The 16244-nt window shown below is 36.6% G+C and overlaps 1 protein-coding gene across 5 annotated transcripts in view; it reads right to left on the bottom strand.

The window, feature by feature from the left end:
- The window catches only part of LOC122800828 (type-1A angiotensin II receptor-like), a 284029-nt gene that overhangs the window by 53646 nt on the left and 214139 nt on the right, over positions 1 to 16244 (bottom strand). The window contains exon 4 of one of the 5 annotated variants that reach the window (XM_044070119.1): positions 11795 to 11834. The exons of the other annotated variants lie outside the window; for them this stretch is intronic. The gene's annotated coding sequence lies outside the window, so the exon portion shown is untranslated. The remainder of the gene's footprint in view (positions 1 to 11794; positions 11835 to 16244) is intronic. 5 annotated transcript variants of the gene reach the window in all.

Here is a 16244-nt window from a genome sequence, read left to right as displayed (position 1 = left end):
TACAGGCACCTGAGGGTTCATCTCTAATTTGAATTCTATGCTGTGAAGAACACAGTACACATCAAATTCCTTCACTTAGAGTGCGTGGTAAAGCAAACAACCATGGTAGAAACCTAAACCTATACTACCATATCAACAGCACCAGATGATATAACACATACCTAACCCACAATATTATCCACTACTGGAATAGGCTTACTTCCTTAGTGACTTTTAAAACCAAGCTGCATAATCGAATGGGTCATCACAAATTTTCAGGTGGGATATATGGGGAAATATGTCTAATGTGGACATTGTTAGTCTCACACCAGTACAGTAGGATGGAATTGAGCTTCTCAATGGTCTGCTTGGCTGTAAGCTTATAAAGAGCCCATGAACCTATAAAATGATCAAATATTTAGTCATTATAGCCCAGGTCATGTTTGGAAAAGGTCTTTTTTGGCCCACTGCAACTACCAGTTAACAATTGTAAAATAAAATAAACAGATACAAATAAAACAAGAGGTTCCATCTCCTCATCCTCTCACACTCCATAGACCAGCACTATATCAAAGCAAGATAATAAAGTGTTTGTTAATTATCAGCAAAGGAAAGGAAATACAATAAAATAGGCTATACAAAATTAAATATTCCTCTACTCACAAGATTCAGATGTCAAATGTACATATATGCTTTAAAGATTGATATGTCTTACAAAGATTTGTCATAATGGTGCTAGAGGGCATAATCACACTTTATAACAAGCTCTTTGAATTTAAGCAAGTCTGCCAGAAATCACATTGCATTATGAGAAGTTCTCCACTATCATAATTGCCATCATAATCCAAGGAGGGTGGAATGAAAGAAGATCATAAAATATTTTCAGTAGCTTCACTGAAGGGAAATCAGAATGGAGTAATAGATTCTTTTGGTTCCATCTACAAAGACATGTAGGTCTGGCATAACCTCTTAACTGACTAAAGGTATGCCCAATTAGTTATAATGTGGGGCAGGATATACTGTAAACAAACATTTTAAAGAATATCAAGAGAATACGAAAGAAAAGGATTACCTCCAAATGAATACTTGGAGAACAATTATAATCTCTGTAGAGGTTATATGGGTTGTCTTCTGTTTATTAATTAGACACTCATGCTTTAACAGACCTCAGAAAGGAAGAGAAAGTGATTTCTGTTTATCTCCTGGATGAAATCAACCTCATGCAGCCATGTGTATTATCAAGAAGTGGAGCTGGAGAACTGGCAACGGAGATGAGTACTGCCAACTTGTTGAAGGTCAGCTCAGTGCCAGAAGAATAATTGTCCAGGCAATGCATGTCTAAATTAGTAACCACTTGTGAACATTATTCATAAGAGACTGCCATATATAAATCTGGAATGTGTAGAGGAACCATAAAAAGGAAAGAGTTCATCATGTTCACAAAGGAGGACCTTGGTCATGTTCCCTAAATAAGAGTAGCAACTGAGTGCAGCATCTTAACTGATTTAAAAATGGAATGGCGGCACTACTGAATTCTGTTCCCGTAAGCGAGCTGCTTACAAGTGAATAGTCAAACCCTTTGCAGCTGGCTAAATAACTGTCATGGTTAGTCTAAGTCATATTTCTCAAGTGGACATCAATATGAGGAATGTTCTTCATTTTGAGTCATAAAAAGTCCATGTTTCTTGCAGTTCCACATTGAACGACTCAGCTACACATTCAGTGTAAAGATGTTTTAACTGAGAGCCATGGTTAATTATACTAATTCATATTAATTCATCAACATAATGTTTTATAAGTATAAAGTGGCATATTTTAACTTGACTGTGAGCTTCCTGATTGATGTTGTTGGTAAGCTAAGCATTAAAGGTTGTCTTTTTTCCACATTTTGGAAATGAAAGGTTGAGAGTTTTAATGGTCTGTCTACTGCAAAATGAACAGATAATCATACCACTATCCTACCACTATCATATAAGGTGTATATTGATTTAATTCTTTTGAGTAATATAAGTGTACATGTCATGTAGGACGAGTTTGGGAAGACAGCCTGAATGCAAACCTCAGTTGGAGTAGAGCACAATAGCATCTTTGTGGCACTTAATAAGAATTCTGAAACTGCATGTCATCAGATTGAAGAAATATACACCTCTCCATTCTGCCCCTACTCCTGATATACTCCACATCTTCTGGAGCTGCAAGTGCACCTATAAGCTATGGTGCTCACTTAGAGTCTAACTCGAAAAAATGGGTTATTGAAAAGCATCCTTATCTTGGAAACTAGCTCTCCTACACATCACCCCTGCTGGCCTGACTAAACTACAAACACGTGCATTAATAACACTAGTTTCATTACTTAAATACTACATTACTTTACATTGGAAGTATAGAGCATCACTCACCTGGGAGGGTTTCAAACAATTAGCTACAAAACACCTACTTGCTCACAAATATTTAACCTACACTCTGAAATCCCATAACCAATTTACAGAATTTTGGAATTCCCTTTTTGAACACATTCTAATTTGAAGTTGGTATATATAATTAGGGATGGAATTTTGGCATATGTGTAAATAGTTTTCACTATTTTGCTTTTATGTTTTATTAATCAGCAATGTATTCACTGGTCATACTGCTACCTGTCAATTATCATTGTTATGCTCACTGTATATTTTTTCAAAAAAAAAGTAAATAAAAGATTTTGCACAAAAAAAAAACAAAAAAAAAATATATATATATATATATATATATATATATATATGTATGTATAATAATTTTTGGCAGGAAAGTGCTTTAATGTTGGTCCAAATAGAATTCTCTAGGTGGAATGCAAATTAGCATGTCTGGATCCAGAATTTAATTTTATTTCACAGTGCCAGTGAATAAGGACAGATGCCTAAAAAGCTATCATGTGCTTCTGACAAAGACATTATGGCGGCTAGTGATTTTAACTTTCTAGGAAATTATAAGGGTAGAACAGGCCATAAGATCCCTAGCCATATACACCTTTAAGCAGACCCTTTTCAAGCACTTAATAGTGCTCACCTCCCAAACCAAGCAGGGCTGTACATGATAATCTTGGTGTAAATGTGTGTCTACCCATCAAATCATTAAGACTAGCCTGAAAGGTAGCCAGTGCAGTACTTTACTAGACCTAGTGTGGTAAGCTAAACCACAAGCTAAGAATACATTGAGTTAGTAACCTTCCTTTTTGGTGACACTTGTTTATTTGCTAGCATAGATTTAGGTCCTTAGTGTGAGTGCTTGTAGAGCCACTGGTTTTAAAAGAAATAGGAGATCAAATAGGACTGTGTTTTTCTTGGTACAAAAAGCAAGACACAGATCACCTTGCAGCAATGTATGGACCATAGAGTATGGGTAGAGTCAACCCTTAATTTTCTTGGTTAGAAATCTTTGGGATCTGGCCATTCTGGTGGTGTAGAGGAATAAAGCTGTGAGTACAGCCCAGGTGACCTGGGTTCATTTAGTGTCTCAGGCAACTGATGGAGCAGCAGGGGTTGATGGGCATGTCCACCCTGGGTGGAAGACCACTTATTGAAGATGGATGCACCCTAAGGGGACACATGGTCCAAAGAGGGGAGTTGCCCTGGATGTAGTCAACATGTATGGGAGTGCATGGAAAAGAAGTGGGTAGGACTTATAAAAGAACCCCCACCCATGGACAGAAGCACAGGCAGCCATTCCCTGCCAGGGCATGCTTAGTATCCACAACTGGTCCCAGCAGTACCACAGTAGCCCAGAGAGGTAGGAGGATGGCTGGTAGTCCCAGTGCAGACATGGTTATAGAGGCTTTGCTGGCAGGATATGGTCTAAGAGGACCAAAAAAAGTAAAGAAAATACATCTCTGGGGTGGAGATATAGCTGCTTCATCTAATGCCCCACCCTCTTTAGCTCTTAAAGGTAAGAAAAAAAAAATACTTCAGCTTATCACTGAAGCCAGTTGGTACAACCATTCAGCTTCTTCCAACCAATCCATGCCCCCATCAGCTTTTCAAATGAAGACCTAAAAAGGTTGACATTGAATGGTTACTACAGTCAGCGTCTTAGAAATCTATGCCCCCTTTCTCTTTAAAGTGAAGGCCAATAAAATTACTTTGGCTTATCCTGATGCCAGTTGACTTCCTACAGCTTATCCATGCCTTCTTATCTGTTCAAGTGAAGAGAAAAAAAAGACTTTGATTTTCACTGGAGCAAGCTGGATGGTGCAAATGTACCAATGGAGTTCTTACAGGGAATACATCCACCAATCTCTTCCACAAAGATAAAAAGAGGACATCTTGGCTTAAACTGTAGCAAGCCAATTGGATTGTTACACATGATTCTTTTCCTTAGTGGCATTTTGATAGTAAAAAAAAACTCTGGAACTCTCAAATGTGACCACTAACACTATGCACCCAGACCAACTGCCCCCTTCACCCCACCCTTGCTACACCACTGCTTTGGGTTTTTTCCAGTTGAACAACATGCTTTGACTCATAATTGCCAAAGGGAGCATTATATTCAATGATGGGCATGATAAGGGAAGAGTACAGTAGTAGGATAACTTCTCGGGATCCCGGAGATATTTCCATGTAAATCACCTGGGTCAGACAGAAGGATTTCCTGGCAATGTTGGAAACATAATGCTGAAATGAGAGTTATTCACATAAATACCTAGGTCTCTTATGAGCACAGCTTTCTGAAGAGGAGTACCATTTGTAACAGATGAGGTGAGTGCAACTTTTCTACCAAATATTACTATGCTGCACTTTTTTCATTTAGTTTGAGACCATTTTCAATATGTTACATGAAATATTATCCTTCATTTACTAAATCTACAGAATCTGTGCTGAAGTGTCATTATTCAAAGATGTGTAAAATCCGAAAGAAATATGCTCAAATGAATCTGTGTATGGTTAACAGAAATATTAAAATGAGCTGTTTGTAGCTGGCATGGAAATGAACAAGCATAATATGGTGAACTCTCATATAACATCAAAGCAATGAGATGGGAATGCAAGTCAGACTTTCAGAAAGAGATGGTGACAAGTAATGGTCAGAAAGTTGACTTTAAACTTAACACAGCTCCAGGATGAACAATTGTTTCTCAAATGTTCTAATGTAAATGTAAGAACAAAAAATTATGTGCATATTCTTATGATATTCTTACTACTGGATGGAGCTCTTATATCATTAACTGCTAATGTGAGTATAACATGAAAAGTACACAATTCTTTTTTAGATTACAACACATAGAGAAGTACATTCTTGTAGTAGTTTTATTTGCTTGGCTTGTATGAAGCTTAGATTAGTTAAAACAAATTGAAAGTCCAAATGTAAGGCCCATGTGTAAAGCAATAGTCACACAGTCACACAAAATATCTCAGATGTGGTACAGAGCCATGGTGATGAAATCCTGCATGAGTACACTATTTTATTTATAGGCTTAGGAGGACTGCAGGGAGAATATAGAACACAAATAAATAGGACCCAACATGTTTGAAGACTGGTGAAACAGATGAACACTATAACCATGAAATTCATTCGAAATAATATAAATAAATAGGCTATAATACTATGCAGCTAAACTAATAACAGATAAAGTGTTGCCATAAAAATGTAGAAAAAAAGGAAGGGAACATACTGAACACCACAACAGTACCTTCCAGAAGAGGAAAGTATAAACTTAATGAAGTATCACTGTTAGAAGAATACAGAAAGGTGAAGAGCTCTTCAAACATTTGTTAGAAATATAGATTTGGTAAAAGCAACACATGGTATTAAAATAGACCTAAATTTATCATACATAATTTTCAATCCATCCATCCATCCTCAACTCATTTTTCCCACTTTTCCAAATGGGGTCAGGGTGTTACTTCAACAGTGACAATCATCTAGATCCAAAGTTTACACTGCCGGGTGGCTAGCCCTACCACAAGAGTTATTCCACACTCATAGTCAAATTTATGACCAATTTAGAGTGCCCGGTACACCTACTGCATGTCTGTTGAGTGTAAGAGGAATAAGAGCACCCAGAGAAAATCCTCACAAACACAGAGAGGACATGCAGATTCCAAACAGAAGGCACTCCAGCTGAGAATCAAACCAGGGAACGTTTTGCTTTGCGATGACAACGCTATTTGCTGTACCACTTCTACATAATTCCAATAAAAACTAAAAATATCATCACAAGCAGAAAAAATATAGAAGGCATGCAGATCAATATAAAGCAAAAGTATGAAATAAGCAATTCATTGATGACCGAAAATGATTTTATAGAGAAGCGAGAAACAAAGCAAAACGAGAAGTAACTCTATCAACAAATACAAAAAAAAAATAAAAAAAAAAAAACACATTTTGGAGAAGCATTTACAAATATCCTGTTACACATAATAAAGATGCTAAATGGATAGAAGAATTGAAAAAAAAACAAGAGTAGTAAGACATTCTACTATAGAGCATATGAAATTAGATGAAGTAACAGTCAGAGAAATTCAGACAGAATCATGTAAAGCTTTTAAATGGTAAATCCCAGGTCCAGATGCAGTGCACATCTTCTGGCTAAATATATTAACATTGTTACACGAAGATTTATCCCTTAGCAAAAATTAATTATATGCACGCCTCAAGCAGACACTAACCTGGTTAATAGCAGGGAAAACATATTCCTTCTTAAGATGAACCTGCAAGCCATTCCAACAAGTATAGACCAATAGCTTTGCCTTCTGACAATATGCAAACTGGAAATGATGCAGACAGTGTTTATAGTTACTGTATCTCAAAAAAAAAACTGTTATCGCGGTACTACATGAAAAAAGTAATTAAAGAAAGTCATATGGAACAAAGGAGCCAAGTGTACCTCCAGGCATTTCTGCAGTTAGCTCTTACTGTGCCTCTAGGTGTCAAATATTGATTGTTCACATTTGCATTAATAATTTACAAAACATGCTACATACAAGGTATCAGAATACTTTACCTTGAAGCATACATGATGGCAAACACACTTGTATTGATATTTGACCTCTGTCAATAAGGATTTGCTAGAACTGTAAGGTGATAAATAAATTTTTTAAAGGCTCAGGCCATACCCACTGGGAGTTAAAGTTATACACTCAAAAGAGCTGTACTGGAGGGAATGAATTGCAATAATAGAGAGATGCAAAAAGGGGAAGAATCTAGCTAACGCATGGATGGATTAAAAAAAAAAAGAATTCCACATCATCCCATATTAATGAAATGCTTACATCTCACCTTACAGCAAGAGGTTCTTCTGTTCAATTCTCTGCTGGGGTGCCTTCTGTGTGGTGTCATTATGTTCTCCCTGTGTTCATGCAGTTTTCTCTAGAAGCTCTGGTTTTGTCTCACATTCCAAAAACATGCAGTAGGTGGACTGGATACTCTAAATTTGGCCATGGTGTGTGTGTGTGTGTGTGTGTGTGTGTGTGTGTGTGTGTGTGTGTGTGTGTGTGTGTGTGTGTGTGTGTGTGTGTGTGTTGGAAGGACAACTGCAGCAGGGCTAGCCAACAGTGATGTGAACACTAGCTGTAGATGATTGTCACTATTGATGTCATAGCCCAAACCCATGTGCAAAAATAGGGGGAAACAGAAGTTGTGGATTGAACCTAAGGATTCGAAATTCAGTTAATAAATGAAATGGTTGCATTTCTGACATGTTTAATACTTTAATATGTGTATAAAAAAGTTTTAACCACAACCATAAGGCTAGCCCTATCTCCCACTTTAACTACACATCATACTGATTTGTTCAGAAAGTTCAGCTGCTGTATACTACTCCTTCACCTCATTTGAAGCCCCTATCTGGCCTTGAAGTACTTAATTTTCTGTTATAGCCCCCTGTCTCTCTCTCTCTCTCTCTCTCTCTCTTGCTCTCTCTTCCAAAAATTTACATTTGTTTTTAGCTGTAGTAATCTCTTCTTACATGCCTTCTTGTTAAGACTGGCAACATTTTACTGCTCTTCTGGACTTTCTGTCCTGTCTGGGAATGCAGAGTTCACAAAACTATATACATCACTCTTACAAAAGGTACTTACTGTTTACCCTAGAAAGATGACAGACAACATCTGGCTTTCTCCTGATGAAACTGCTTCATCCTAGTATTCCTCTGACTCTGTTCCTTAGGCATCACACTAGTGCCAGGCTTCTGCTTGCTATATTTTTACATTGCTGCTTACTTTTATATTATCAAAGGTTATCATAACTGATCTTTGTTGTTGCTACTGCTTTCTGTATTTGCTTCCCATTTATATTCTTTTGCATTTGCATTGAATTTAAGTTTTGTTATAGATTGTTCCTCTAATCTTACCAAGTCACTTTTCATGTCTTCTGCCCTTTGTATCATTAGCAACATCATAGGCATTTCCTTCCAGACCGTATACCTGGTCAATTGAGTATGCAATGAAAATTACCAATCCAGTAGTGACCCCCTCCCCTACTGTATTGTGGCAACAATTCCTTCTTCTGAGCAGACTCCATTTACTAGTACCCCTTCATTTGTAAGGGATCACAGTTATAGGCTTCGGAATTTCAGAATTCAGGCTCTCCTCTTAAAAAAGTGGGATCACCCACCCTTATCCATGGTACTTCCTCAACTGGGTATTGAACATTTCCATATTTCGTTTTGATTATGGAGCAGAAATATTGATTTAGGCCCATGGTACACTTGTTTATCAGTGGAGGCCACAGTGCCTGTTTACTTGACATCAGCAGATCACTCGCATAGTTCACTAAACATTTTTCCCTCTGTAAGAGGAAAATTCCAACACCCTACAGGAGGACATACTCCCTGACTATGTACAGCAGGCTTCCTCTGTGTTACCACTGTAAACCCAGCATCACCTATACATGGGAGTAAGTTCATTTTTATGATGATTTAATTATCTGTTTGATTTACTATTGTCTACCAAATAGGTGCCAATGATGTGGTCAGCAGTCATCCAGCCAGAAACCTTAATTTAATAGTTTTAATTTTTCCATAATGCTTTTTCTGTTGACTGCCTCATACACTCTCAAGCTTCATTGTCTTTGCTGTCTTTCTTTACTCTTTTATTTATGTATTTTATGTTTGAATGGGATATTTTTCTGCTCTTTAGGACTTGATTTTATGGCTGTCACTCTAACATTTCTTGCTTTAATTTTTATTGCTGTCCCTATCCTTTGGTGTTTTTCTTATATATATTTCCTAAATGTATATTTCCCCTTGCCTTTTGAGGCCACCACATTTATTTTTCCATCCTCTATTAATTTGTATGGCTGTGTCACAAAAAGACTGTTGCTTCTGTTATGGCAGTTTTTATGTATGTCCAGTGTCCATCCTCACTAGCTTTATGCCTACTCATAGAGCTTTTCTAAGGGAATGCCTTTTTGCTTGTGTGCCTTAATTCCTAGTTTTGAATGACTAACTCAGTGCTGTTGTTATCATGATGTTGAATGTTGGTGTTTGTTTGCTTGTTCCAAAATCATATTCTTTTCATCACTGTTTTTTATTAAACAGCAAGTTCAAGGCTATTGTTTGTCAGTTTGTTTGCCAGTCCTATATCTACCCATAGCAACCTCTGGGAGTTGGAAGGGAGATTGCTTAGTGCTATCATGTTTGTCTTCACGCTTGCTAGGCCTAAATCAGTTTTTTAAAACTTGGGTTATGAGAGTTAGAGAGAAGAATTTAGCCTTAAGTGCCAGAGAATTAGCTAATTTGTCACATCTTTAAGTAGATGGCAGGGTGTGCTAGCACAAACTGGTGGAAGATTTTTTTAATGTAAATGCTACAAGAAACAAACTAATCTGATGGTATAGAGGGATAAAGCCCTCACTACTGCTCAAGGGATTAGAGCTTGATTGGCAACTCTGGTGCCAAAGGGTGCTGGCCCAGGAGGAAGATAGAAAAAAAAATAAGTAGAAAGGTGTATGGGTATAAGTACAGCTGAGCAAATACAGAATCCAGTAGCATGTTATAATGATCATATAAGACAAAGTTAGAAAAGCCTTTAAGTAAGTAATATGTATTTGCAAAGTATTAAACTAGTAGTGGAACTGTTTCAAAAATTCTGTTGCTGAATATTTATTTTAATAAATAATACAATGAGGGAAATATGCTGGTTGGCATCATGGTTAAGGTATTTAACTTCCCAGACACAAGGTGCAGGGTTTGATTCTCATATGGGGTAATTGACTATGCCTAAAATGGCTCACATGGGCAGCTAAACTATGTATAACATGCACCCTACATTGCAGTGATTATGAACTAGTAGCATCCCACATTCCAGCTGAGCTGACAAAGGGTAAAGTTATTATCCTATGGATAACAATTCAAAGTGCTATATTGCAAGGTAGTTTTTGTCACTGCTGTTGTTTTGTCTTGCCCTGTATCCTTTAATCTGTTTACTTAATAGACTGAAATATGGTTACTGCTTAAGTTCCACATATTAGCCTTGTTTAAAGACATCTCATTTACTTTTTGTGGATGATTTGCAATTGTACAGTACATCAGCTGACAATCTGAAAGCACAAGGTTAAAGCTTTCTGAGAGAAAACACAAATGATATTTGGCCTTGGTAAATGTGCAAAAGCAACGTTTATAATGGTAAAGCTACAGCACCAGCAAAAAATAAGTCTGTGATAGAAAAGTGATATAAAGGGTCATGAGAGTGAGTATAAATATTTGGGATTAGATGAAGGATCTGTAAGAACATGAAAAAAATGCAAACAAAGCATATCAAGGAATACTTCAAAAAGACTAAAACTCATATTGAACACTGAATTCCATCTAGAAATAAAATCCAGTCTATAAATCAATTTGTTCCTCCTGTTCTAACTTACAGCTTTGGTGTGACTGACTGGCCTCAAATAGCATTGAATCCACTGGACAAGAAAACAAGAAAAATATATTATGATTTTCAATTCATATATAAAATCCAGTGCATACTAAGATTACACATCCCCCTGTTTGAAGGAGGAATAGTCCTTCTGAAAATTTGCTTCATGCATATGTCTGGAGTTGTGGGACCGTATACATATTTGCTGACCTGATCCACACAGTGAAAATTATAAAGCATGAAGAGAAAAAAATCTAAGATGATACATTTTCTTAGATTAGCAGAAGGATTTTGGAAAGCCTGTGAATGAAAATCAAACATAGTCAATGAGTATCAGGCAGCAACTGAAAATGCTAAAAAACAAAAGAAAGAATATAAAGAAAAGGAAAGACCACAAATTTATTTAAAATTTGTTTACTGTGAAAGTCTGACTTGGAATGAGCCAGGTTTTAGCAGAGGCCTGGGAAAAATCCTCCAGACACATGTATTTGCAATGTGGGAGGAAACCAGAGTGCCCAGAGGAAATATGAACATGAACACAGGGAGAACATGTAGACTCCACACAGAAGGCACACCAGCTGAGAATCGAACTTGAAAACCTCTTGCTGTGAGGTAACAATGCTAACCACTGCAATATACTGGCAAGTATAGAAAACTCCAATAACAACCACATGTTGACCATGATTTGACGCAGGAATGGTTAAGGACAGGTACATTTAACCAAAAGATAAAAGGTTAATAATGACATCCAAAATAGTGGGTTACATACACAATGGTTTACAACATCTTTAGAAGAAGATGGAGAAACACTGCAGGTTTTATAAGACAAAGTTGGAAACAGTTGCACATCCCATTGCTAGTTGTGATACACATAGGTGAGGGTCTCCATGCTAAACAGCACAACAATTGGTTAGACTGTTGCACTGGGTGCTGTGCAAATGCTGCAGTACAGAATAAGCTGGTAAGCAATGTAAATATGAGCCACAAACCTTTATCAACAATGATGACGGTTGGATCACGTGGACTCACCTTATGGTAATAGACAAGAAAATAGATGTAAGAAGACCCGCTAGAGTAGTCCATGAAAAAAATGACAAATGTAGCATTAATCACTGAAATCGGTACACCTTGTGAATATGTGCTGAGATAGCAGGATATACACACTAAAACTAAAGCATTGGGGGAGAAAAAGACCCAGGAAGCTAACATAGTATTAGGAGCAGCAGGACTAATGAAAATACTATTTAAGTGGACATACATGTGCTACCAATACATGTAACCCCATATGCACGGTAGAAGAAAACAAAACCATGTCAGTGTGAGGACAGCATTTTGCTAACATCAAATACTGAAGTAATACTTTTTTCATGAACTTTAACTGTACTCTGATTCATAAAATAGTTCAATTCCTTTCATTGTATTAGATACTCAAGTATCTGAAGAAATTAAAAAAGAAGTAAACTCCAAAGGAGACCTTCCAGTGTAGTGCACTTTACTTTAGAAAGTCTATTGACAATTGCCTCGAATAAAGTAACCTGGGAAACTCACATTTTATAATGCACTCTTCAAATCCTTTCTGTTATATAAACATAACTATAATAACATCAAAACAAAACCATAATACAGTCTAGGTCCTCCACTCTTTTACCTTTCTCTTAGTCATGGATTTGGTGAGCCATTAGCTTTAGCTTCAATTGCTTAAGACGAGTGGATAGATTTCTCCAGGCCCTTGGGGAAATCCCTAAATAAGTCTTCTGCATGCCTTCTTCATAAAAATCTCTTTCTTCCTCTAGGAGGTTAATAATTGTCTGGCATTCTTAGGAGGAGTGAACCTCGATCATCACTCTTCTCCTTTAAACAACCCCCCCATCTATGGATGTTGGGGGCAAGATCTCCACACCATCAGACTTATATATGCCAACTCTGAGACTGCCATACTTCAGACAAAATGAAATATTTTGGGAAATGGCCATCTTAGACACAATACATGAAAGTCTGTTTTTTTCAGCCATTCAGTCTCCATCTTTCAGTACTCACTCTAGGGTCCTGACATTTCAAATGGTTACCATATTTCTCCATGTATACTTCCCTCCATATCCCTCAACCTCTTAGAGCAAGAAATATGGGCAAAGCCATAAATAAAAATGGAACAACGGTCACAAAACAGGAACAGTTCTTAAATATATTTTAAATGTTCATGTTACAAACTTAGTTAATATTGCATTAGCATGAATTTTCTGAAGGGTGTAAAGTCTGAAACTCAAATGTCTGTCATTATTTGTTAACTTCAGTCTTTAATGATTTGTCACTAATTTGCCAGAAAACCATAATTTTATGAAAAATACACCAAAAATATGAGGCAAAAATCTTGATACTGTAAAAATCTGCTCCTCTCACTTTTCTCTCTTGCCTGTGCCTCATTCATTCTTGACATTTGTCTAGTACAGAGCTATAAATTCTTCACCTTTAGTTGTATAATCTATTAACTGCAACCTCAGAGATGTTTTGCATTGATCCTAAGCTTTTAACATGTCACAATTCAGTGATTCCCTCAACAGCCCTTAGTTATAATATAAATTTTCCCCAAAATGTTCACAAATATTGTGAGTTGCAATATATAACCAAATCTCCAGTGCTTCTTTTTATGTCTGCTATGTGAAATCCTGTTATCTAAAATATGGCTTAAGACTCTCTATTAAAATGTTAGCCCTCAAAATGCAGAGTGCTAAAAAGCCAAAAAAAGACAGAAAACGCAGGTAGGAATGAATCTTGAAAATCACTCTTCTTAAAGCTTATTTTTGCAAGGGGGAGGGGGCACCACCACACTTCTTGAACTATTACCAACTCAGAGATCACCATACTTTGGAGAATAGGGAATATTCTGAGTAATGGCATCTTGGACTTGTATATACAAGTCTGACCTTTTGACCATTCAGTTTTCACATTTTGTAACTCATTCTAGAGGGTCCCAACATTTAAAATGGTTACCATGGTGGGATTATAATATCAGAAATCTTTCCACTTTTCCCATTGACCTCACCAAATAAGTATTCCCTTATGATATAAAAATGTATCACTCTTGAGAGTCAAAAGTAAACTTCTTGAACACCGAATTTTATGAATTTCTCACTAACCACTGATACAGCTTCCTGATATATACTAATAACTTATCACTCTTAACTGGGTTGGTCAGCCCATTAAGAAGTCAATAAATTCTTTGATATATATATGTATATATATATATATATATATATATATATATATATATATATATATACAGAATCCATCAAATAAGAAACATGATGACTGATCCATACTGACATATTTGATATAACGTCTGTAATTCATAATTTCCCCAGCATCTATAATATGAGGAAGAAGGAGATTTGGAACACATTGCATTATCCCCAGATATCCCAGGATGCCATTTTAAATTTCTTCCTGTATGGTTCAGCACATTGCCCGGGAACTCCCACTCCTAGCATTTACTTTGACAAGATGAATATATTATTTTCATTCACAGACCCTGTCTCCTCCATAGTCTGACAATGCTATTATCTGATAAAGAGAGAGAGAGAGAGAGAACCTAATTCTTGTTTCTGTTTTCCAGTCAAGGGCTCCTTGTTGCTCTAACAGCAGCTGTTTCATATAGTACCAGACCATCTTCAGTGACAACCTATTCAGAAAATGTGTTTTCCACATTGGTTTGACAATCTAAGGAACCTCTTTAACAGCAATAATCCTAACTTACTGCTTCACATTCATCCTACCTCCCTCTGCTCATTGCATCGCTCACACTTCCCTTCTTTCTACTCCTCTTCTATCTGCATACCTTTTTCTGCATTTCTCTGTCTTCCCCCCATGGTATGCTTTCCTGCAACAATTCTTACTTGCCTCTTCTAATATATTCATAACTCTCTAAAAAATGATATGCTGCTATCCCTGTAGCATAAGCCATTTCAGTCGTTATGGCTACATCTTATTACTTATTATATTATTACTACTAAGCATAATTCCATTTTTTCATTCTATATTTTGACTTTGTAAACTGCTTCTTGAACTAAATGTTGCAGCATATTTTTGCATCTGTAAATTTGTATATGTTTTATAGCACACCCTTGTATTTGTAAATATGTTTTCTTCACGTCTTTTGTGATCCTATTCACACAGGCTATGTCTGCAAATGGTCCACTGAGATTAGAGCAATACCTTGGTAAACAAATATAAATAAATAAAGATAAACCTTTAAACCAACATCTTCTAATAAAACTCAATATAATAAACATAACAGAATTTAGCAAACTTTCATACAAAATGAACATTATAAACTCTCACAGGTTCATAGCTGGTTATCAGGCTACAGGCTCAAGTGCCATTTTATGCCTAGCCAAGCTTACCCCAAATTTATCAAAATAATGCTGAAATTCATCAAAAGTCCAAGGAATTCTACAGTTATGATATAGGCTTGTATGCATTAAGCACACATAGGCTGCCCTGTCCATTATGAACATAGGTGCCAAACCACAGGTAAATCTGTGATTTCCCATCCATTTGTCCAAGTTACATTTGAATATTTGTTTATGGATGAGTTTTGTTTCACAATGATGAGAAGCCTGTTCCAGAGAAGGGATCTTTGAGACACACACCTGTCCCTGCAACATATCCTGTTTATATCACAGATGAGGTTTATGTCCATAGAAAAGGCATTTCTGATGTTGCTAGTTTTCTCAGGTGCAACCAATCTTTCAGTGTAGGCTCAGAGGATACCTTGTAGGCTAGGCATAGGTCACTGTGCAGTAGTCTGTATTTTATTTTATTTATTTTACATTTGTTTACCGGGCTAGTCCAACTGGATACATGTCCATTTTCAGTGGAGGCCTGGGGAGAAAAGCTCCAGTTACACAGCATCATAGAGACATACAAAAACATTCAATAACATTTAGATTTTACATTTATAGAATAGACATTTTAAAACAACATTTTGAACATTGAAAGGAAAAAGTTTGGCAATAACATTAATATGGTGTAATACCTCTGCAGTTACCAAAAATTAGAATAAGACAGAAAAAAATGGCTAATAGAGTTACAGATAAGAAGTAATACTCAGGGAGGAGAGTGCAAAGAATACGGAGGAGGGTTAGTTATAAGGAATGGTTAGAAGTAGAGATTTATGGTAGAGAATAATATTTTGATTGGTGACTGGTAGTAAGAGAAAAAACAAATGGTTAGTCAGGGTTGTTACAAGAGCATAACCAGTGACTGGAGAGGAAAAGTTTTAGGTTAGTTTTAAACAGTGGGAGAGAGGTAAGGGTAGTGAGGTCATTTGGTAATTGATTCCATATTTTACCAACTGAGTTTGAGAATAAGGAATCACCTGCTAAGTTATTAGAGAAGGAAGTCTGTATCAACATTTTGTTGGCAGAGCGCAGATTCTTCAAA

Source organism: Protopterus annectens, chromosome 4.part1 (assembly GCF_019279795.1).
Source record: "Protopterus annectens isolate FY-2018-M chromosome 4.part1, PAN1.0, whole genome shotgun sequence".
Classification (NCBI taxonomy): Eukaryota; Metazoa; Chordata; order Ceratodontiformes; family Protopteridae; genus Protopterus; species Protopterus annectens.
This window is presented reverse-complemented; position numbering and strand designations above follow the sequence as displayed.